At 38.3% G+C, this 25,065-nt stretch overlaps 1 pseudogene; it reads left to right on the top strand.

Annotated features, from left to right (window-relative positions):
• Window positions 1-3,113: 3,113 nt before the first annotated feature.
• On the top strand, window positions 3,114-5,016 carry LOC133768097 (PRKC apoptosis WT1 regulator protein-like; annotated as a pseudogene).
• The last annotated feature ends 20,049 nt before the right edge of the window (window positions 5,017-25,065 follow it).

The following is a 25,065-nucleotide window of genomic DNA, read 5'->3' as shown; positions in this document are numbered from 1 at the left end:
TTTTAGATTTCTGATTTCTTCTTCTTTTCTTTGATTTGCCTGTTTCCTTTCCTGTTCTCTGTCTTCTAATTCCGATATTCTCTCCTCTGCTTCATCCATTCTGTTTTTAAGGCTCTCTAATGTGTTTGCCATTTGATCTATTGAGTTCTTCATTTCATTGAGGTTTTTTTTCACTATCGCAGTTTCCTGTTCCACTAGTTGTTTCATTTCATTTTGATTCCTCCTTAATATTTCATTTTCACGGGAGAGATTTTCTATCTTGTCCATTATGGATTTCTGTAGTTCAAGAATTTGTTTTTGAGAACTTCTTAATGTTCTTGTGAATTTTTTGAAATCTGCTTCTTGCATTTGCTCTATCTCTTCATCTTCATAATCTTGCATTGGCATGTCTTGTTCACTTGGGGGCGTCATAGTGCCTTCCTTGTTCTTGGTACCTCCGCTTCTATGTTTCTTGCTTGGCATGTTAGAGATAATTTGTGGTGTTTTTGTTTTTGTTTTTTTTCTCTCGTTATACTATGCCTCTAAGTGAGCTGTCTGTTTTGTTGGAGCCTTAGGGGCTGTGATGGGTGTGGCCAGAGAGCTATGCTTGTTTCTTGAGGTTTAAGGCTGTGTAAAGAGCGACTCTCCCAGATTATTTGCTCCTTGCTGGGACGCTCTCTCTCTCTCTCTCTCTCTCTTTTTTTTTTTTTTTTTGACTCAGTTGGGAGTGGAGTTGAGGGTAGTTGAAATCTAGCCTCTGTGAGTATTCGTTTGATCTACCCCTGTGACCATACACAGAGTTTATGCAGCCCTCAATGTGTTCTCCAGTTTCGCTAAAGATACTGAGTTTGGCTGAGCTTTACATATGTAAAATCGTGGTGCTCTTTGTTTTGCTTGGTGAGTGAAGGGAGAGGCCTCTGTTCCCCCTCCCCCCAATGTCTCGGACTTCTCAGGTCTTTGTCTTTCTTACCCTCCTCCGTTCCCGCGCTGGCGAGATTCTGTGGCTCTGCCTCCTCTCCCGCCGCTGCCGCTCGGCTCGTCTCGGTTGGTTTTCCACGCGGTGGGTTCCCTGTAAGTCCTCTGTGTCTCCTCCACAAGATCCAGAAGCGATTCCTCTGCAGTTTTTTTCTTGAGTCTTTTCCTGAGGCTACAGTAATTCCGCTTTTATGAAAGTTTATTTTCCCAAACTAAGGCACACGTCCTCACTATCCGCCATCTTGGCTCCGCCCCTCCAACATATTAGTTTTTTAAATATGTATTCTATGTATTTGAAAAGCAGACAGATAGGGTGGAATGGAAAGGAGGGATTGAGAGTGATCTTCCATCAACTGGTTCACTCCCCAAATAGCTGCAACAGCTTGAGCTGGGCCAGGCTGAGGTCAGGAGTCAGGAACTTGGTGATCTGGGTTACCCATGGGATAGCAGAGGCCCAAGTACTTGAGTCATCTTCCACTACTTTTCCAGGCATATTAGTGGGGGCTTGAATGGAAATGGAGCAGCTGGGACTTGCAGGTGGTGGCTCACACTGGCTTCATTTTTCTTTCAGATTTATTTATTTGAAAGGCAGGGTGACAGAGAGGGAGAGACAATACTAACAGACTCTTAAAATTCAGGGTTCAATTTAGAGAACTTTCTTTGCAGTTTGGGGCAGGCATTGTGGCTCAGCAGGTTAAGTCAAGGCAAATGATGCTGGCATCTCCTCTGAGAGGCAGTTTGTGGCCAGTGGAAACCCTTCTCATCCATCTCCCTGATAATGTGGCAAGGAAAATGGTGGGTGATGGCCTAAGTCTTTGGTTTTGCCACACACATGGGAGATGTAAATGGAGCTCCATGTTCTTGGCCTTGGTCTGAGTGAGACCAAGCCAACACAAGCATTGGTCAGTGGTCCAGTGGACAGAGGATATCTTTCTCTCTCCCTTTCCCTTGATGACTCTGCCTTTCAAATAAACTAAATCTTTTTTAAAAAGTATTAATTTATGGAAAACACCCTAAATGCAAATTTGTAATGTAGGATATTAGACAATGCCTTTTTAAAATGACTCTGATATCTTGGTATCAAACACTGTTAAAATTAATTTTATTATTCATATTTCTTTAGTAATCCTGTTTACAGAAGTTTTATTTCTCTACTGCCAGATTAAACTTACTCAGTTTGCCCCAGAAGAATCAACCGCAGATTAAAGGAAGCATCAACCCTATCAAAGATATATTGAAATTATATCAAAGTACCATTCCTTAACTATGAGTTTTTGACAAGTTCGGCAACTGAATCTTTGAATAGCAACCTCTCTCAGGATGAGGAGTACAACTGATCTTATGCAAACATCATTTTGCACATGAAGATGCTAAGGCCCAGTGAAGTGAATGGAGGTCATGCAGGTAATTTGCAGCACTGACAATTCTATATAGAGTTAGGTAACCCAATGCATGGGTCATTGTCCTGTCAATATACTACTCTTTCTAGAGTGCAAGGTGATAATTCGTGAAAAATTAAGGTTGGAAAATTAGTACTTGTTATGTTTTATGGTGGAAAATTTTTTTGTATAATTATTCATATGTTGCTTGAATTTTATTCATGACATTTTCTAGTATGTTTGCAAGATATTTACCTGAAACATATAACAAATACCTACATGTATTTCCCAAATAATTTAAAGAAGCTATTACATATCCTTAAAATTATTCAGTTATCTACTTGAGCATATAAAATATCCCTGAATATTTGAAATGTTGAATAACAGTAAGTCACTTGGGTTTTAAGAGAGAAGACTATATTGTGATCTCTTAATTTAAAAAAAAATATTTATTTAGACCTTTCTACCTGCGCTTTGGCCGTACTTGGCTTCCCTCCCGCCTCTCCCTCCTGGCAAGCCTCACACTGCCTCGGGATGGCGAGTGTGCCAGGGCTCCCTGCACATGTCCGGAGAGTGCTGGGCACTTTTGGCTCTACTGGACACCGGCTCTCAGCCCTGCGCTGCCTTGCCAGAGACTCCTCTGAGATTGCCGGGCTGAGTTCGCTCGAGTCCTCCTGGCCTAGAGAAGCGGGGGGTGGGGGGGGTGGGGGGGGGGCACGGGGTTGGCGGCGGCAGGAGCACGGGTGGACGGCCTGCGGCGCTAGCCCGGCGTCTGGGAATATGGCGACCGGTGGCTACCGGGCCAGCGGCGGCCTCAGCGGCAGCACCCGACACTTCCTGGAGGAGTGGAAGGCAAAGCGCGAGAAGATGCGCGCCAAGCGGAACCCCCGGCCCGGCCGCCCCGGGCGGGGGCAGCAGCGACGAGGCCGGGAAGCTCCCGGCGGGGGCTCTGGCCATCTCGGCGGCCGCAGCGACCAACGAGCTCAACAATCTCCCGGGCGGCTCCGCCACACCTGTCGCCCCCGGCCGGGGAGGCCTGAACTGCGTCGTTGGCTCCGCAACTGAGCCGGCGGCCCCGGGGCCCGCGGTGTGCGGAGGAGTCCCCCGGTTCCTCCTCCTCCTCCTCCTCCTCCTCCTCCTCCTCCTCCTCCGCCGCCGCCGCCGAGAGGAGAGGATGCAATCACACTACAGAACACAATGCAGAATGAAGCTGTAAGCTTAGTAGATCCAGGCAGTTCCTATCTGCCACAGGAACCATCTCGAACATTTTCAGGCAGATACAAAAGTACAGCTGCTGCCTCTGAACAGATAGGAGTGGGTTCAGTAGATACAACAGGGATGGAAATGCTTCAGGTAATTTGCTATCTAGTAGCAAAATGGAAAAGAAAATTGAAAAACCAGAAAAGGAAATACTAAGAGAAAGGCAAGAAAACCTAAGGCTTGTGAGACTGATGCAAGATAAAGAAGAAATGTTTGGAAAACTCAATAAATTGATTTGTTTAATAGAGACCTGGATGACCTAGAAGATGAAAATGAACAACTAAAGCAGGAAAATAAAACTCTTTTGAAAGTTGTTGGGCTGTTGACAAGGTAGAAGGTCCAAGGCTCAGTGTGGAAAAAATATTTTAAAACTACTCATTGAATGTTAATGATCAATGCTAGGACTATACTCCTATGCTGCAATACCTTGAAATAACTAAGTATGTATATTTATTTATAAAAAATGGATGGATGTTTATTTTCATCAAAAGTTTATGGAAAATATATATTATAAAAATAGTATATATGGATTCAAAAATCTTTGCACCAAAATAAATTTACCTCCTTTTAAAAAGATTTATTTTAGGACCGGCACTGTGGCTCACTTGGTTAATCTTCTGCCTGCAGCGCCAGCATCCCATATGGTGCCGGGTTCTAGTCCCGGTTGCTCCTCTTCCAGTCCAGCTCTCTGCTGTGGCCCGGGAGGGCAGTGGAGGATGGGCCAGGGCTTGGGCCCCTGCACCCTCATTGGAGACCGGGAAGAGGCACCTGGCTCCTGGCTTCAGATTAGTCAGATCAGCATAGCTCCCACCATAGCGGCCATTTGGGGGGTGAAGCAATGGAAGGAAGACCTTTCTCTCTCTCTCTCTCTCTCTCTCTCTCTCTCTCTCACTGTGTAACTCTACCTATCAAATAAATAATTTATTTGAAAGGCAGAGTTAGAGGGAGAGAGAGAGTTCTTGCATTCACTGGTTGCTCTCTGAATGGCTGCAGTGGCCTATACTGGGCCAGGCCAAAGCCAGGAGCCAAAAGCCTTATCCAAGTCTCCCATTTGGTTGCAGGGACCAGAGCACTTGGACCATCTGCTACTGCTTTCCCCAGGACGCCAGAGAGCTGGATCTGAAGTGGAACAGCTGGGATTCCAACCAAGCCTTGCAGGTGGTGGCTTAACCTCTCACACCACAATGCCAGCCCCTAAACTTGCCTTTTAATTCCATTTTTACATGAACTTTTTCAACTACCCTTGTATACTCTGCTCACAAAAGTTCAGAGTACCAATTTCGGTATTGTTGCAGAATTACTGCAAAAAGTGTTTCCTTCTTGGAGACTTTCACCCAGCATGGGAGCAGTGACTTCTGCCCACATGTCAGAGTGGTCACCACCTTTGGTTGCAAGGTACTCGTCTCCTTTTAGTTACCCTTAGATATGTCTTTTTGTTGCCTAGTTCCTCACACTTTTTCAAATGTTCATCTGAAAAAGAGAGCACTCTCCCCCAATTCTGCAAGGAGCAAGGGGTAGCCAGAACTCAAAATTCAGATCTACCATGTGGGTAGCAGGGCTCCAGGTACTTGAGTGATCACTGCTGCCTTCCCCGTGTTTGCATTAGCAGGAAGCTGGAATGGGAACCAGAGGCAGGTGTGCAACCAAGGTACTCCTGAGCAGAACATGGGCATCCTACCAACTGGCATCTGAACTGCTAAGCCAAACACCTGCCCTCTCACTTACACTCTAAGTATAAAGATGCTGTCAATCTCCAACCTTAAAATATGTTAGTATATTAGTTTCTCAAAATAAATACTTTTTTTCCATTTAATTCATACTTAATAGATCATTTATTTCTTTTTTAAAAATTATACTAATTATTAGTGCTTTTAAAGACTGGTTTACTCTATCATTTTTCCTTTTCTTCAGTTTTTTGGGAGTGTTTCCAACCACAAGTTTTGGTTTTTAGCTTGATGGTATCAGGTGCAAATATAGGCCTACAGCTTGGGCAAACCATTTCACCTCCCCACTTCCTGGAAGTGCGTACTTATTTCACGGATTTTTTCCCCCTGACTATTAAAAATAAGTAGAATCTGCTACAATTTATTTGTAAAACATAAAAAGTGTTGATATTTTATAAGGATAACTTAAGTGCATGTTTACTACCCTAGAAAACATGGTTATTATCAGTGAAGTACAAGTGTTCACAAAATTACTCTCCTATTTACAAATATTATTTCAAGTTTCTTCTGGAATATTGTTGTATAATGAAGCACACCTAAAATTCTAGTATGGGTATGAGCTTGTTTTGAAAACAGTAACTGTATTATTTTTAAAATGAACATGACTTGCCTTCCTTATTTCTGATAGGAATTAACTTGAAAATTACTGTAGCCATTTTTATTTCATCCTTCTAGAATTGTGGGTAATTTTATTGCACTACAGTACCTTTATGGAAGAAGGGAAATGCTTTTGGACACGTAATTCTAAATAATGTAAGGGATTTAGTGAATAATAGTAGATTAGCATTTTTACACTTGTTTGATTAGTTTAAAATATAAAAAACTGAGTTTTGGGGCAGTCATGTAAAGTCAGGTCATTTTTGTCTTAATTTAAAAAAATTTAAATTGTAATAGAAGTAACACATGGTTAAAGTGAGAAACCTACCTCAGATACATGTGGTTTATGTTTTCTAGATTAATCTGGATTTTTGAAATTTGAAATTAAAATGTAAGATTTTAAGTCTACTAGTAACTTTGAAAACAGTACAAATCAGTGTATTAGAAGTATCTATGTTTTCAACACCATAAGACAACAGCAAAGGCATTGGATCTGACCATTGATCTGATGTCCTGGTCAGTATTCTTGTGTACAGTGATGGCCTTTTTTTTTGTTTTGGAGTAGTTTTATTATTTTGAGTTTGACTAATAAGTTCTGACAGTATTGGCTCTTATTTAATAACTCCTAAGTATTCCAGTAGGAAGCCAAACACAACAAGTTTCATGGGAGGAAAAATGTTAAGTGAGGAGGAACTAGCATTTAGAAGTCAGAACTTTAAGTTAGTACTAAACATTCTCACACTGTATCTGAACCAGTTCTAATTTGTAACAGAGCTTGACTTCTTTTATGTTAGAAGAACATAAAAGAACTATGCTGGCATACATAAAGGACATCCCATTGATGAGGATTGTAATTCATACTGAGAACAATGTGTCCTTTTTGTTGTTCCATTAAATTGGAAACATAATACTAATAAACAATGAAGTGGAGGGAGGGAGGGTAGGGTGGGAAGTATCAATATGTTCTTAAAACGGTATATACCCTCTTTCAGGCCAGCTCTCTGCTGTGGCCAGGGAGTGCAGTGGAGGATGGCCCAAGTGCTTGGGCCCTGCACCCCATGGGAGACCAGGAGAAGCACCTGGCTCCTGCCATCGGATCAGCGCGGTGCGCCGGCTGCAGCACGCCTACCGCGGCGGCCATTGGAGGGTGAACCAACGGCAAAAAGGAAGACCTTTCTCTCTCTCTCTCTCTCTCTCTCTCTCTCTCTCACTGTCCACTATGCCTGTCAAAAAAATAAAAAACTGTATATATGAAATATTTGAAATCTGTTCCCCTTATATAAATAAAAATGACTTGAACTATTAATTTTTTATTTATTTACTTGAGAAGTAGAATTACAGACAATGAGGGGGAGAGACAGAGAAAAGTATTCCTTCCATTGGTTTACTCTCCAGCTGGCCAAAAGGCCAGAAGCTTCTTCCAGGTTTCCCATATGGGTGCAGGGGCCCAAGCACTTGGGCCATTCTTCACTGCTTTTCCAAGCCATAGCAGAGAACTGGATAGGAAGAAAGACAGCCAGGACTAGAACCAGAGCACATATGGGATGCCAGTGCTGCAGGAGGATTAACCTGCTGTCCACAGCACTAACCCCGATCTCTTAACATTTGAGTGATGATTTTTAGGGCTCTGTTTTTTCAAAGTTGATAAGGGTTTTTACAGTGGCCATAGTACTACCAGTTAAGGCAGTATATTAAGTATGACTTCTCAACAGAGTAATTCATAAAGAATTTCAATAAATTAGCATATTTTAAACTTTGAAAAATAGGATTTATTTCCAATGTCATTTAGTTGGCGAACCCTAAAGGCTTCCATAGCCTTGGTCACTCATGCCTAGAGCCTAGGGAGATTACTGATGCCATAAACAAGAGTGTCAAATTGTTAAGTCAACAACAGGAGTCACTGTGTACTTACACCTCATGTGAGATCTGTCCTTAATGTGTTGTCTAATGTGAAGTGATGCTATAACTAGTATTAAAAGAGTATTTTTACAAAAAAAAAAGAATGCTAACCAAAATTGAAAGCATCCAGTGTTTCATCACTTTGTTTTAAATATTTGTCAAATTGTTATTTGTCAGTTGATAACAATATGGTTGGTAGACACAATTCTAAGAATATAATATATATTATATAAGAATATAATATATATTCTTATATTATATATATATATACATATATATATATGTGCTTTTTTTTTATTTTTTTGCTGCCTATGGCTCGCTCATCACGGGTCACCTCCTGGAAGCGGGTAAAGGGCAGAGTTCTCCATTCCACACTGGGGTATACTGAGTGGTGACGGAGGGAGCTGCCTGTGCCCACGGAACACATTTCCTTAGCACGAGCTCAGCATCAGGCCCGCCGGGAAGGAAAGGACGGCCCTGCCCTGCCCTGATCCTGGTGTGAGAAGGGACGGGCGCGTGCTGGGGGGGTGGGGGAGGGTGTGCTCCACTGCCTCAAGCCAGGTTCCTCCCACTCACTCTTCAACAGATCTTTGTCTGCCACTCCCACCACAAGCTGCTCCTGAGCCAGGACGCACGCGACACTGAGCAGCACCTTGTGGGCATTGTGCAGGTGGTCGAACGTGCCGCCCACGGCCCCACGGTGGTAGCCGCGCACCGGCTGCTTTGGAGACCGAGCCACGGGGGAATATATAACAATATATATAACAATATATCCATCCTCCCTCTTATCCTTTCATTCTTTCTTTTTAGTTTTTGAGATAACATTTTAAACTTACAATACAGTAAAAAGACTTAATAATTCACAGAATCACAATTAAAGAACAAAAAGCCACTTCTTCAGTGAGGATATAGACAATGGCTATAAATAATATTTCAAGGAAAAAATGGAAAATGCTAATTGATAAAATCAGTATCTCTTATCTCCACTAAAAGTTTCAAATAAAGTCTCATTATTTACCATATGTCAATGAAAAAACATGGACTTACGTGATCGCTAAAAAAAAAAAATAGATGAATTTGTGTGTAATAATGTGGAACTTTCCTCATTTTGAGTCTCACAGAAAACCTTTTTGAAAAATTTATATAGTTTCCCCTCCTTGCAGTTTCTACTTAATATTACCACGTATTAAAACCACACATTTAAAAAAAAAAAAAACCCACCAGGACATCTCCTAGAAAGAGCTATGCAAAATGAACTGAGACCCTGCTTCGCACATGGGAAGAAAGGAGGAACCAACGACCTCATAAATGACAGCGTCTCCCCCGCATGAAGCCCACACGGCCTGGCTTCTCCCTACTGACCACCAGGGCCCCCCTGCTGTCTCTGTGAGCAAGAAAGGGACAGGACTCTGGAGTCCAGGCTGCCACTCCAGGACCCACCTTGTGGGCCAGAGGGGACCCAGGTAAGCGTTGCGCCACTGTGAGATGGGGCCAGCAGATGCCAGAGACGAACTCTGGGAGCCCGGTGTCCTGCCAGTGGTCGCCCAGCCCACACACTCACTATTTCTCGGGATCCTGCGTGAAAGAAGGTCAGAGTGGAGCAGACGCTGCGCTACCTTGGACTCTCCCAGCCTCCTCCTAGAACCTCTCTTGTCTGTGAAACTAGACGACTATGGCGTCAAGATCTCGCGTGATTACCTAGCGTTTATGCCACAGCACCTGACTGGACAGTTTGCGTAGTGGTCAGGCTGCCATAAACAAGAATAATGGAGGCCAGGCCTGGGTTCAGGTCTGAAATATCCTCCTCCACTCCAGAGCCCTAGGGTAGTAGGGGGTCCTTTCACTTCTCTGATCCTGGCAACTGTTAGGACCCCTTGTGTCTCCCCTTGGATCTTCCTGTGTGAATCCTACCTGGAGGTTGTAGTAACTTGCTTAAGGTGGCTTAATATTTAATGGCTGTGTATGGGCTACGGGGCCTTTTGCTTTTCTACATAATTTTGGCCCATTTCTATGGGGTCATTTGTGGGTGTTTTAATATTGATTTGCATAATGTCTACAAATAATACATAATTTAATCATTTTTCTTTCATCTCTCTTGTAGACATTTATTTTCTAATCTGCCTTTTATTTAATATTATATCCTATTAGTAATTCATGGATGTTATACATTAGTCTTTCTGGTAATCTAGTTCAAATTTATTTAAATGGTTTTTTTTTAAGATTTTATGAGTTATCTCTATATATAAGTATCATCCTATTTATAGGTCAACAAATTTATTCCTTAGAAATTATCTTTACACCTTTTGTTTCATTTTAGTCCATTTATTTTCCTGACTACCCTTCAGCAGGAAGTTGGAGAGACACAGTGGCATCCTGGTCTAGGCTTACTCCCAGGGAAAAAGCTTTCAATGATTCTGTGATATTTGTGTTGTTTCTTGTAGATTCCTTTTGATCTTGGTCAGAATGAGGAAGTCACTTTTTGCTTATTTCTATTGCCTTTTTTTACTAAATGCTGAATTTCATTAAATGCTTTCCAACATGTAATCCAAATGATCATGTGATTTTCTTTTTGTATTTTTCACCTACTTTGATGACTTGTTTGGGACCCTTAACAACCTTCTATAATTTATTATTTCTCACTCACTACTGACCTATTTTATTTTAATACATGATTTCATTTATTATAACAACATTTGCTTAGGATATTTGTGTCTTAATTTATGAAAGGAGTGCTTTAAAATTATTTCAAGCCCTGGTTCACTTACACAGTCATCCATGTAATGCCTGTTTTGAAAAAGAAATTTTAAAATATTCTCTGCTTATTTCCACTTTGCCTGGGTCTGGGAAAGATATGTTTGTTTTTTCTTATTTAGAAATTTGAACCTGAAAGTTTAATTATTTAACTTTTCTCTCTTTTGGTTAGAGATTTCAAATTGTGGTTCAACTTACTAGGTTTATATACTAGGGGAATTGAGGGAGAGAGAAAGAATTGCAGGGATGTATGTTTAGCTTCTTAGAACTGTACATACAAATACACGAAATGTTTTCTTTACATTAATAAAATCAAAACAAACTTTTAAAAAGTTGATTGACTTGGAAGATGAAGTAAATGGTTAAACAAAGTGACTATAAGTAATAACAATGAACTGTATTCTCCAAAGTTGTTGAGAAAATAGATTTAAGATTTCTAACTCAAAATATATGCAAGTTGATATATATCTTAATTCACATTATTTAGCCATTCCACAATGCATACATATTTCAAAACAAAATGTACAATGACATTTTACAAAATTTCTTGAAAAATGACACTAAATATTAAATTTATCCAGGAAAAACTTTAAGTCCATACACAGAGTGTTATATTAAAAATTTTCAGCTTTCCAAGACTGCTTCTACTCATGGATTTCAAATTTGCTTGCATCAAAATAAAGTGAATTTTGAATTCAATTCTTCTCAAACTTTTTAAAATACTCAATGTAAATAATAACTTTATATAATATTGATATTTTACTTTTTTAACGATCAATCTTCTATTTTTTCAAATGAATTAATAACAAAACCAGAAACTCTTGGTAGATTTGGTAGATTTTAACTCTTGGTAGATTTTAAGCATGGATATCTTGTTGTCTCTGATGTTTTACAGAGGTCACTTATCTTGTGGAGACTGAATAGCAGAGGGGTAAGAATAAATGGTAGCTTCCAGATAGGAGACTAATCTTGGATGCACCATCACTGACTTACCTAATCTATTTCTGATGGTATTTTGAAGTTGCCCTCCATTTTTTTCCTCTTTGCTGCTTGATTGCTCTTCCAAGCAACACTGTAAGGAATATCCTGTGCAAATGTCTTAGTGGCCTCTCCTTTTGTTTCTATAGAATAAACTTTTGTTTTATTTTTCTTTTTTAAAAAAAGTATGTGTTATTCATGTTTCATGTATTTCATACATACAGATTTATAAACAAAATAATACTTCCTACCCCAAATTACCCAAAACTCCCTCCAACTCATGCACCAACCTTTCTCCCTCCTCCTTCTGCCATTCCCACACTTAATTTTAACAAAGATATACTTTATGTAGAGGCAGACTCACTTTAATTTAAACAGGATTCTAGTTTAAGAAATTTTGGTATTTTAATATTCCTGGATTCTACGTGTGTCTCTTTTGTTGAATCACTATTTTATGTGTCTCATAACTCCTTTTTCTTACTTCCATATTTTCCTGGGATATGTCTTAGGATAACTTCATCAAGAAAAACTCGCCATTTGCTGACGTCTGAACTTCTAGTGGTTTCTTCATGCTTCCTATTTCCCTGTTTTTGAAGCAGAATTTCTATAGACATTTACCACACATTTCCCACCATTTTATGTGAGTTTATTGGGAGCACTAAAATTGAATTTTATTTCACAGATGTAGATTTGGAGAGGATAAGTTTTAGGACTTCTAATCCTGTAAGTTCATCAGAGAAGACTCATTCAACTTGAACCCCTAATTGTTCATGTCTCCCCCACTTTCAAACTTAACTTAGTCTCTCAACAGTTTCCCAAACAATTATGGCATCTGTTCAAAGGTTCAGTCTTTTCAGTTCCTTTAGACAATATAAAAGGAATTAAACTCTAATTCCTCATGAAAACAAGTTTGAATTAAAACCAGTAACACCTAGGAAAGGGTATGTGATTTATATGGTCACTAGAAGGATTTGATTTAATGTTATTTGCTAAGTCTAGCAGTTAAGGATAAAATTGTTCTCCACCTCCTAATTTGAAATATGTATACTGAAATAACTTGTTCTTTGTATTATCCATTTTAATATACATGTTATTGGTAGCTGTCTTTTGTCTTTTGCTAATGCATATATGTGTGTGTATATATATATATACTTAAATGTACATATATGTGTGTATATAAATAAATTGTGTGTATTTATAAACATATATATCTATACTCATACATATCTGAGGATACTTCAAGATATCTACGAGAAAATGAAATTAAAAGAAATTAGAGGCAGACCTTTTAGCATAAGTTCATTCACCACTAGGGACACCTGCATCTCATATTAGAGTGCTGGCTCAGGTCCTGCTTACTTCAATTCTGATTCTGCTCCCTGTTAGTGAATCTTGCAAAGGAGAAAATGATGAGAAATACTTGTGTCCCTGTGGCCCAAGTAAGAGACCAATATGATGTTCCTTGTTCCTGGCTTTGGCCTGGACTAGCCCTAGCTATAATAGTCATTTGGGGAGTTGAACCACAGAATGGAAGATCTCTTTCTCCATTTTTCTCTCTTCTCTTTCTTTACATTTCAAGTAATAGAAAATAAAACTTTTTAAAAAAATAAGTATATTTTATTAAAAATAAATTTGAAGTTTATTCATAGTTTATTCATTATATACACTTTCCAAAACTTTTTAATCTATACATATACATGCTCACTTATGCAAATTTTAGCCATTTTTAAAATGAATATTATGTTTCTTGTTCAGTAATATGTCATTCAACTATATAAATTAAATGGTCCTAGTGATATTAATAGAAATTAGTAATGTAAAATAATTGCTTAAAAATGCCATTAAATTTTAAAGCATCACTAGGAAATGAGTGAAATATCTCATATATTAACTATTTTTATTCATGGGTGTCTAAGCTATATTTATTCAATCTGTTTATCCTTGTCTTAAAATAATTATACTTGCTCGTCTTAAAGAAAAATTGCAAATTAAAAATAATTTTGCTATTGAAAAGGTTTTTTCCTACTAAATTTACATTAAGAGAATTAACTTTTCACTCTAATCAAAAAATGAGTTTTTAAATATTTATCCTGAAGAAGCTGAAAATAAGAAATTTATTTGTTTAGTTATATATTTGTGTAAGGACAAATTCTTGGTTCTCTTGATTATAAGGTAGTTATCTATTCTGCATTTTTATTAGAATTCTAAAAGACAAATAAAATATTTGTTTTTTGCCCATAACTAATCAAAAACAATGATAATTTTTACTGTTTTATGAAAAAAAGTATAGAGACACAGCTGGCCAGTTAAAATGTTTCATTAAAATGTTTCATTTAAATGTTTGAAAACTCTTAGGTGCATTAAAACTTACCAGTTACTTAGAATGAAGAAGGTGGGAATAATCCACATAAGGTGAATAACATAATGGAAAAACACAAAGAAATAAACACAAAAAGCCTTACACTCTGAGGCTTGGAGGAGCTCATGCACCAATCACCCAGGCTGCTGAAGGACAGATTCCTTCCAAAATGAAACGACACTACTCACAGACTTTCCTTACACTGCTACAAAGAACATTAAAAGTCATCTAGAATGTCTGGTGTGAACTGCATACACTCAATTCTCCACATAGGCACTCAAAAATTCCAAAATTTTGATTTGATTTGCCCATTAATTTTCTTAAGCTTTAATTGATTTATAAGGCAGGGTGACAGAGAAAGAGGGAAAGACAGAGATCTTTATTACTCTTTCATGCACTCCCCAAATGACCATAATGACTGGGGCTGGGCCAGGCTGAAGCTAGGAGCCTGGAACAACATCCAGGTCTCTCATGTGGGTGGCAAGGGCCCAAATATTATCCCATCTTTTGCTGCTTTCCCCAGTACATAAGCAAAGAACTAGATTGGAAGCAGTGCATCCTGGATGTGAACTGGGGCTGGTATGGGATGCCAGAAGGCAGCAGCTTATCCTGCTGCACCACAACACCAGCCCCATCCATATTTCTTTATGGTACTAGTTCTACACTAATATCCTATGACTCAAAACCAAAACACATTATATGCTAAGTGTATTCCTCAGTGATTTCCCCCACTATGTTTATGAAAATAAACATCATTTACATGTCTTCACATAAAATTCCAGAATTTTAATAAGTGTTGCATGGAAACAAAGTCATTGGATGATATGCTATGCTTCAAGAATTTCAAAAATTGTACATACATTTTTCTATAAGCACACAAGTTCTATTGTCAAGAAAATTTTCTGAAGTGTCTTTAAATTGTTGAAGAGATGCAAATACATAAAATTATTCATTGCTATTTGTCTATTATTTTTAATTTCTATAGAATGCCATCAAACACTTTTTGCATTAACTAAAAGCTTAATTCTCATTGTATTATTCTCAATTCCTAACTATCACAGAAAACATGGAAGTACTCAATTAGGATTTGGTAAATGCTTGACTGAAAACCTATGAAATAATTTTATAGATTTGGAGGCTAAAACATGTACAGATCACTTCAGTTGTATCAGCTCAGTATGTGTAAGTTGAGAGATCTATCATTTGTCTAGTATCATCTGCAAATAGAATTGTTATAATTTCAACACACAAGTGAGGGCCCAGCATTGAGACACAGTGAGTAAAGTTACTGCCTGTGACACTGGCATCCCATATAGGTGCTAGCTTGAGTCCCCCTGCCTTCTCCACTCTCAATCCAGCTCCATGTTAACAGCCTGGGAAGAGCAGAAGATGGACCCAATGTTGGGGTACATGTGAGAGACCTGGAAGAAGTTCCTGTCTCCATTATGAAAGATGGAGCTTTGGCCTGGCCCAGCACTGGCTGTTGCAGCCAGCTGGAGAGTGAACCAATGGATGGAAGACATCCTCTGTGTGTGTGTGTGTGTGTGTGTATTTGTGAGAGAGTAAGCACTCCCACTTCCTGGTTCACTCCCCAAATACATGAAAAGCTGGGAGCCAGGAACACAATCCAGGTTGAACCCAAGCATGATCCCATTACTTGAGCCATCTCTGCTGCCCATCATGGTCTGCATTAGCAGGAAGTTGGAGTCAGGGATCAGAGGAGGATATCAAACCAAGACTTTCCACTATGGGATGTCTTAACATCTTAACTGGTAGTCCAGATATCTACCTGACACTTATAATTTCATTTTATCTGCTAGTAACATACCAATTCCATGTTACTTATGGTTGCTATGTGATAGCATATCTTTAGAAGTTCTTTTTTTATTTGATTTTGCTTATACCTTAGAATATCTAGGGGGTGGGTGCTGCAGAATAGCAGGATAAGCCTCTGCCTGCAGTGCCAGTATCCAATAAGGGTGCTGGTTCAGGACCTGAATGCTCCTCTTCTGATCCAGCTCTCTGCTCATGGCTTGGGAAAGCAGTAGAAGTTGGCCCAAGTTCTTGGTCTCTTGCACTTGTGTGAAAGACCTGGAAGAAGCTCCAGGCTCCTGGCTTCAGATCAGCCCAGCTTTGGTCACTGTGGCACTTTGGGGAATGAACCAGCAGATGGAAGACTTTTCTCTCTGTCTATCCTTCTGTGTATAACTCTAGCTCTCAAATAAGTAAATAAATAAAATGTGTAAAAAAGAAAAGAAAAAGAAAAGAATTCTTAAAGAATATAATTGTATACTGTGTTTATATTCATCTTATCTCTGACATAATATCACTTGATATAATTAATTTACATGTAATTTTTAAATTTAATAAATTATTACAGTCTAATTGAAATAATCTGTAGTATTCTATAATTTGGGTATGCCTACATATTTGTCCAAACATCAACATAATCTAGTTTAGAAGTGCTCAGCACCTTAGTAAGAACATCCATACACTTCAGCTATGACACCTAAGTGTCAATCCCAGTAATAACCACTAAGTGACATGTGTCTCTGTAAATACTTCACATATATTCAATTCAACTCCTTCACTTAGTATAATGCTTTCTTTTAAAAATCACTTTAATAGTCCAGCGCCGTGGCTTAACAGGCTAATCCTCCGCCTTGCAGCGCCGGCACACCGGGTTCCAGTCCCGGTCGTGGCGCCAGATTCTATCCCGGTTGCCCCTCTTCCAGGCCAGCTCTCTGCTATGGCCCAGGAAGGCAGTGGAGGATGGCCCAAGTCCTTGGGCCCTGCACCCACATGGGAGACCAGGATAAGCACCTGGCTCCTGGCTTCGGATCAGTGCGATGCACCGGCCGCAGTGGCCATTGGAGGGTGAACCAACGGCAAAAAGGAAGACCTTTCTCTCTGTCTCTCTCTCTCACTGTCCACTCTGCCTGTCAAAAAAAAAATCACTTTATTAAAGACACAACTGCCATGTCAAATACTTTATGCTTAATTTTCATGGATCCACCATATTCTTTTCCAAAGTGTCTGTACCTTACTTATATTCCCACCAACTGTGTGCAAGTGTTCTCTTTTATCTGCATACTTACCATTGGTTGTTATCTCTCCTTTTTTGGTAATAGCCAATCTACTGGAGTGAATGAATTGAGTATTTTAGAAGAGAATGGAAATGTGTTTTGCCATTAGAAGGGGCTTTGTGTAAAAATAAGTGCAGCAAAGGTTTAAAAAACAGAAGTAGGATTATAATTTGACCCTGCAGTTTCACTCCCAGGTATATATTCAAACAATGGAATCAGTATTTTGAAGAAACATCTTCCCTTCTGTATTTATTTCCACATTATCAAGAATAGCTATGATATGGATTCACAACAAGAGTTTATCAAAAGATAAATGAATCAAATTGTGTGGTATATTTTCACATGGGAATATAATTCAACCTTTAAAATGATAATTCTGTTATTTGCAATGCAATGTTTTAATGGAGGACATTATGCTATATTAAGTAACCCAGCTATAAAAGTCATTTATATGTGGAATTCAAAAAAGTCATACTGAAAGAGAGTAGAAAGATGGTTGCCAGATGCTGGGGTGATGGGGCAAGGTGGAAAAATGAATATATTGACTAAAGGAAAGAAAATTTCCGTTAGACTGGATGTACAGTTTCAGCTCTGTACAGTGCTGTTTGATGACTACAATTAATAGTGTGTTATGTGTTTTAACGTTACTGGAAAATAATTTTCAACTTGCTCACCACAAAAAAAAAATTATACTTTCGTGAGGTAACGGGATGTTAGTTACCTTAGTCTTTCTGCAGTGTTTAAAAAAAACAGAAGTTACATTAGCCACAGGACTATACACAACTGTTCTTTGTCAAAAATAAAGAGAAAATAACATCAGTGCCATGGCTGTCAGTGTCCTTCATCATGCAAAACCTCATGGCTCTTACACTCCTCTCTCTAGCCAGTATTCCCTGCTTTCTGCCCACTTGTTCTGATTACTATTCATGCCCGCACACTACCACCTTCAGGGCAATTTCTAGGCTCTCATCAGTTTCCCCCTCTCTTGTAGAGCTTTCTATGAGTCCTCACTGTTTCATGTCTTCCTCAGAGCCTACACCCCTGACTACTCCTGGAGAGAGGGTTCCCATTCTCATACTTATCTATCACTACCTGTCAATGTTTATTTTTTTCTATCATTCTTACATTCCTGATATGCTAAGTCTTTTTAAGCTTATTATTGACTACCAACCTTTCCTCTCTAAAATATTATCTCATGTCAAGGAAGTTTATTTCAGTATTTTTTGCTCTCTCCAAGACCAGTTTTATCAATTTGAGTAAAAATGGTTTATTATATTATCTCTGTCATTGATCTTGTGTGTCTTCTTCCAGTTGCTTAAAGTGTTCACTTGGGACCAGCATTATGAACAACATGATGGGTCACAGACAATTCAGCTTAACCCATTGTGTTGCAATGGGTTAAGCTGCCACCTTAGGATGCCATCATCCCATAAGGGCACCGATTTGTTTCTCAACTGCTCCACCTCTGATCTAGGTCCTTGCTAATGTGTCTGGTAAAGCAGCAGATGATTGCTCAAATGCTTGGGCCCCGGCACCCAAGTGGGAGGCCTTGATGAATCTCTAGACTCCTGGCTTCAGCCTGGCTCAGAGTTGGCTGTTGCAACATTTTGGGCAAGTGAAGCAGGGAATGGAAGATTCAAATTCTCTCTCTCTCTCTCTCTCTCTCTCTCTCTCTCTCTCTCTCTCTCTCTCCATCCTCCCTTCTCCTTCTCTAACTTGCCTTTCAAATAAATATGTAAGTCTTAAGAAATAAACTGTTCACTTGCAGCTTTTCTTCTAGCATGATTACTCCCAACTTTTATTCACTGCCTAATTAGGAGACACATTTGTGACATAATCCCCAATTTGTAGCATAATATATCATATCTGGAAAAAATACACCACATTCTTGAAATCCATTACAGTGATGTGGGAAAGGATCCCTTAACACTTTTCACCATTTCCTTCACTAAGCAGTCCCTGTCTATGAATGAGAGACAGATGAGGGGCAACCATGGGGGTCTGCACCAAATTGCCCAAGAAAATTTCTTCTTGGACAAGAGCTCTCACAACAGCATTCTTATAGTGAACAAGAAGCTCAATATCAGCAATCATTTTAAAAGTATTTACCAGTTATTACATTAAAATATAACTATTAAAATGTAGAAACTTATCTTCCAGCATTTTGTTTAATAGAAGAACTAAAGGGATCTAATATCATGTTTTTTCAACAAGTACTTAGGAAAAACAGCTGCTTCTTATGACTATTGGGAAAATATCTCTGGGATGAGAATATTGCTGTTTACTCTGAAGAAACTGTATTGCATAACTGCATATCCTGTCACACAGTGTTTAAACTGGTAATGAAGTAGAAATCATTCACTTCTGAGAGAAACAAGCAATAAGATCTTGTCTTGAAAACTATGGTTTTGGAGTAAAGGCCAATTATTTAATTTTCCCATTTATATTGTGATAAAATAAATGTAAGATAAAAGTTACTCTATTAACCAGTTCTAAGTGTGTATTTCATATGTTAAATATCTACCAACAAGAGCTGTCAATGTGGCACCAGCTTGAATCCCACCTTTTCTTCTGATCCAGATCCCTGCTAATGCACCTGGGAAACTAGTAAAAGACAGCCCAGTTAGTTGGCCCCTGCCAGCCATGTGTGAAACACTGGTGAAGTTCCTGGCTCCTAGATTTGATGTGGCCCATCCCTGTCCATTGTGTCCATCTGGGAAGTAAATCAGTAGATAGAATATGTCTTTCCTTGACTTTCTCTCTCTCTCTCAATCTCTCTCTGTGTCTGCCTTTAAAATAAATTTTGATTTAAAAATAATTTCTAAATAAATATGTTTTTAATATACAATTATACCACATTTACATTGTAAAAATTCAAATTTAAAAGAATTGCTTGGGGCTGGAATTGCAGGAGAGCAGGTTAGGCCATCACTTGCAATGGTGGCATTCTTTATGAAACTGCCAGTTTCAGTCCTAGCTTCCTAGCATCTCTACTTCCAATTCAGCTCCATGATAATTTATGTTGGGAATTGGAAAATGAACCAAATACCTGGGTGTCTGCCATGCATGTGAGAAACCAGGATGGAGTTCCTGGCTCCTAGCTTTGAGCTGACCCAACACTGGTTTTTGCCACCATTTGGAAAAGTGATCCAGCAAATAGATCTCTCTCTCTCTCCACCTCCTCCTCCTCATGCACACTCTCTTTCTCTCTCACTGTGCTTTCCAAATACATAAATGTTTCTTTAAAATTAGGACTGCTTGCAAAATCTACCAAGAACTTTAAAATTCAATAATAAGAAACCAAATTGCATAACTAAAAATTTGACAAATATATGCATAGATACTTTAACATACAACATATACAGATGAGAAATTAGCATATAGAACATCCTGATTATTATGAAATTATGAGAAAAAGTAACACATTGAGCGTTAAAGAAAAATATTTAAACAGCAACAAGACAGACAACATCATATAGTTTGGTGATTATCCTTAAACAATAAACAAACATGACAATGCAAATGTCTTGCAAGGATGCAAGATATCTGATTTATTACTGGTGAGAATGCATAGTAGAACAGGCACTTTAGAATAATTTTTTTCTGACAGGCAGAGTGGACAGCGAGACGGAGAGAAAGTTCTTCCTTTTCCATTGGTTTACCCTCCAATGGCCGCCGCGGCCAGCACACTGCAGCTGGTGCACCACGCAGATCCAAAGGCAGGAGCCAGGTGCTTCTCCTGGTCTCCCATGGGGTGCAGGGCCCAAGCACTTGGGCCATCCTCCACTGCACTCCCGGGCCACAGCAGAGAGCTGGCCTAGAAGAGGGGCAACTGGGTCAGAATTCGGCACCCCACTGGGACTAGAACCTGGTGTGCCAGCGCCTCAGGCAGAGAATTAGCCTATTGAGCCACGGTGCTGGTACTGGCAGAAATTTTGATGTGTCACTAGGTAGTCAATCATAGTATCACCATATCACACAGCATGTATGTTTCTACATATTTTCCCAGCTAGTGTGAAATATAATATATAACAGGCAAATACATATGGTACTTCATTCACAACTAAAATGTGTATGACATTAAAAAAGATCAGAGTTGGCAAACTCAAGAGGCTTCCATAGCCTTGGCAGCTCATGACAAGAGGCTCAGGTGATTACTGATGCCATAAATAAGAAGGTCAATTTTTTTTTATTTTATTTTTTTTCAACTTCTCAGGAGCAAGTTCTTTTTTTTTAATTAAACTTTTATTTAATGAATATAAATTTCCAAAGTATAGCTTATGGGTTACAATGGCTTCCCCCCTCCCATAACTTCCCTCCCGCCCGCAACCCTCCCCTTTCCCGCTCCCTTTCCCCTTCCATTCATGTAAAGATTCATTTTCAATTCTCTTTGTATACAGAAGATCAGTTTAGTATATATTAGGTAAAGATTTCAACATTTTGCCCATATAGCAACATAAAGTGAAAAAACTACCATTGGGTTACTAATTATAGCATTAAATAGCAATGTACAGCACATTAAAGACAGAGATCCTACATAATTTTTTTCAAATTAATTAATTTTCTATGCCATTTCCATTTTAACACCAGGTTGTTTTTTTTTTTTCATTTCCAATTCTCTTTACATACAGAAGATCACTTCAGTATATAATTAGTAAAGACCTCATCAGTTTGTGCCCACACAGAAACACAAAGTATAAAAAATACTGTTTCAGTACTAGTTATAGCATCACTTCGCTTTAGACGACACATTAGGGACAGATCCCACATGGGGTGTAAGTACACAGTGACTCCTGTTGCTGATTTAACAATTTGAATTGTTAAATCAACAACAGGAGTCACTGTGCACTTACTCCCCATGTAGGATCTCTGTCCTTAATGTGTTGTACTACGTGAATTAACATTATAACCTCTACTCTAACAGTACTTTATACTTTGTGTTTCTGTGTGGGTGCAAAACTGTTGAAATCTTTACTTAGTATATACTAAATTGATCTTCTGTATATAAAGATAATTGAAAATGAATCTTGATGTGAATGGGATGGGAGAGGGAGCAGGAGATGGGATGTTTGTAGGTGGGAGGAGGTTATGGGGCAAAAAGCCTCTATAATCCAAAAGTTGTACTTTGAAAATTTATATTTATTAAATAAAAGTTACAAAATGTTAAAAACTGTCTTTCAGTAGTTAACCAGGTAATCAAGTTGTCATAGTAGCTGAAGAGATGAAGACAAATGAGACACTTAACGTGCAGTCATTGGTCATGGACCAGTCATAGGGGTTTTAGAGATGCAAGGAAGATAATGGCTACTGGTAAATGACATGTAGGCACCTAAAGTTACACAACTCAGGTAAAGGTCAGAGACTTACCCAAGACCAGGGATTAAGTCTCTCTGGAGTACTGATGCAGACATATGAGGGAATCTCACAGATACATGAAGACAGGTTTGAAGAACATGAAGACATAAGATGAAAGCATGAGGAAAAACATTCAAGGAAAGATGTGCTAGAGACACAAGGGATGGAACTGCAGACAGCAGTAATAGACACTTTTCAGAGCTTTCATGGATGACAGAGATTTAACAAATGATAACATGCAGGGGCAAACATGGGTCACAGTTTTTGAGATGGTGACACTATGGAGAACATAGAGTAGGACAAAATGGATATATATAAAGTCTGGAATTTCTGCATCCACACAGGAGTGGATCCACTGGGACAGACAGAACCTGCAAATACAGGATTTGGGAATACACCAGGGAATAAAGGAAGGGCAGATAAATCAGTGCTTAGAGAAAATGTACACCCTTAGTTGTATATGTTAGAATACTGAAAATCAGTCTTCCAGTTTCCTTCTAAGAAATTAAAAAGAAAAAAGCTAGAAAAATAAAATAAAGTTTGGAAAAATGATAAGAGCAGATATTAATGAAATGATTACAGTAACAAAAGTACCACAGAAACAAATCAGAAAAAGTATAAAACGTATCTTAATGTATTTAATTAAGCAACTAATAACCAATTTCACAAATGAAAACAGTCACTCTTTACAGAACTCATAAAACTTAAGAAAATACTGGTAGGATTTTATGACATCCTTAGGAGTGAAAACTTGACTACAGAGACCAAAATTCACTATGTTTTAAAAACCAGCCCCCTGTGGGGCCAGTGCTGTGACCTGGTGGGTAAAGCCACCGTGGGCAGTGCTGACATCCCAAATGGGCACGTTTGAGTCCTGGTTACTCCACTTCCCATCCAGCTCTCTGCCATGGCCTGCAAAAGCAAAGGAAGATGGCCCAACTCCTTGGGCCCCCTGCACTCCTGTGGGAGACCTGGAAGAAGCTCCTGGCTCCTGGCTTCAAATCGGAGCTTTGGCCATTGAGGCCATCTGGGGAGTGAACCAGCGGATGGAAAACCTCTCTCTCTCTCTCTGTCTCTACCTCTCCATGTAACTCTTTCAAATAAATAAAATAAATCTTAAAAAATGAGCTCCCCAGAACATTAATATAACATAAAAACTTTAAAATCATATTATATAAACCAAATAAGTTGAACCAAATTTTGAAAAACTTGAACAAAATCTTCACAACAAAGTTTCAGACTCAAATTTAAGAAATGTTTCAAACTTTTAAGGAAAAAATAATCACTTGTTTCCCACACTTGTCTTAAATGTAAATAAATGGAATATTTTAAAATTTATTTTGGCAAGCCACAAATGCCGCAACCTGGAGCAGAATTTAAATTATGAATAAAATTAAATAGCATATCTTTCATAGAGATACAGATATCCTAATTAAATATTATTATGTCAATTAAGCTATATATTAAAACCTAATAGATCAGGAGCAAATAAGCAAGATACAATAAAAATGTGAGAAGAGTTAACATTCTCAAAAAAAATCATGTAAACCATTCAGGTAGATGAAGAATACAAGAAACTACATGACCATTTTGATTAACTGGCAAAGAATTTAGTAAAATTCAGCAGACAAAATAAAATGTTAATAGGACAGTTAAATACAATGTTGCTTAAGTAGATCAAGATTGTCTAAAATGATCATACAACAAAAAACTTAATACAGTATCACTGAAGGCTTTCTCCTTGGAATTCCACCTAGACAAGGCTGCCTCCTCTCACTACCTCACTTTGATATTATACTGGGGCTGTAGTCAGAGAAATAAAATAATAAAGAAGTATAAGGTATAAAAATCAGCCTTTTTAGTAATACAGTTGTCGATATATGAGGATGTCATATTATACACAGATATAATCCATCCTAATCCCCAATTGCAACTGATACTTGAATGTAGAAAGACTGTTGGTAGAAGGCCAATATATAATACCAGTAAGATGATTTTCTGTGATTAACAGATCATACAAGTGTAAAGAATGGGTCGCTATTGATTAAAGGACTAAGTTGATTAAAGCACTAACCAGAATATGTGGGATTCAGGTACAGAAATGAAGACACTATTGGCCTATGATGGCTGCAGTTATATGGGGTTGGGAAAACCAGGAGTCAAGCAGGACCTGTATATACAGAGGTTGGAAACCTCTGTATTATTAAATATTTTTTAAAAATATTTAAAAATATTAACAAAGCTAATAAACCATAGTAAAATAAATTAAGGAAACAAATGGAAATTAAAACGGAATCATTCTTTTGTAGATATTATAGCATTTGCCAAGATACTAAGAGAAACCGTTGAAATTTATGGGAGTAAAATTCTTACATAGATCAAAATCCGCTATATTTTAAAAATCAAATTCCCAAAACTCAAACATAACATAAAATAGGAAAACTACAATATAAACCAAATAGGTTGAATCACATTTTGAAAACTCTACCAAAAGATAAAAAGTTAAATAATCAAAATTTTAGGCCCACACTTATAGGAATTCTCCAAACTTATAAGTAAGAATAAACAAACCTGTGATTCCCAGACCTATGCAAATTGGAATTAAGCAGAGAATATTTTAAAATTTCTTTTTGAAAACCAACATTATACCAATGACTGTAAGTGGACCAGGGCTTGAAATAATTTTAAAGCACTTCTTTGATAAATGGAGATACAAATATCCT

The sequence above is a fragment of the Lepus europaeus genome, chromosome 10 (genome assembly GCF_033115175.1).
Source record: "Lepus europaeus isolate LE1 chromosome 10, mLepTim1.pri, whole genome shotgun sequence".
Lineage (NCBI taxonomy): Eukaryota > Metazoa > Chordata > Mammalia > Lagomorpha > Leporidae > Lepus > Lepus europaeus.
Note: the sequence above shows the minus strand (reverse complement) of the source record. Positions and strands in the feature narration are given on the sequence as shown.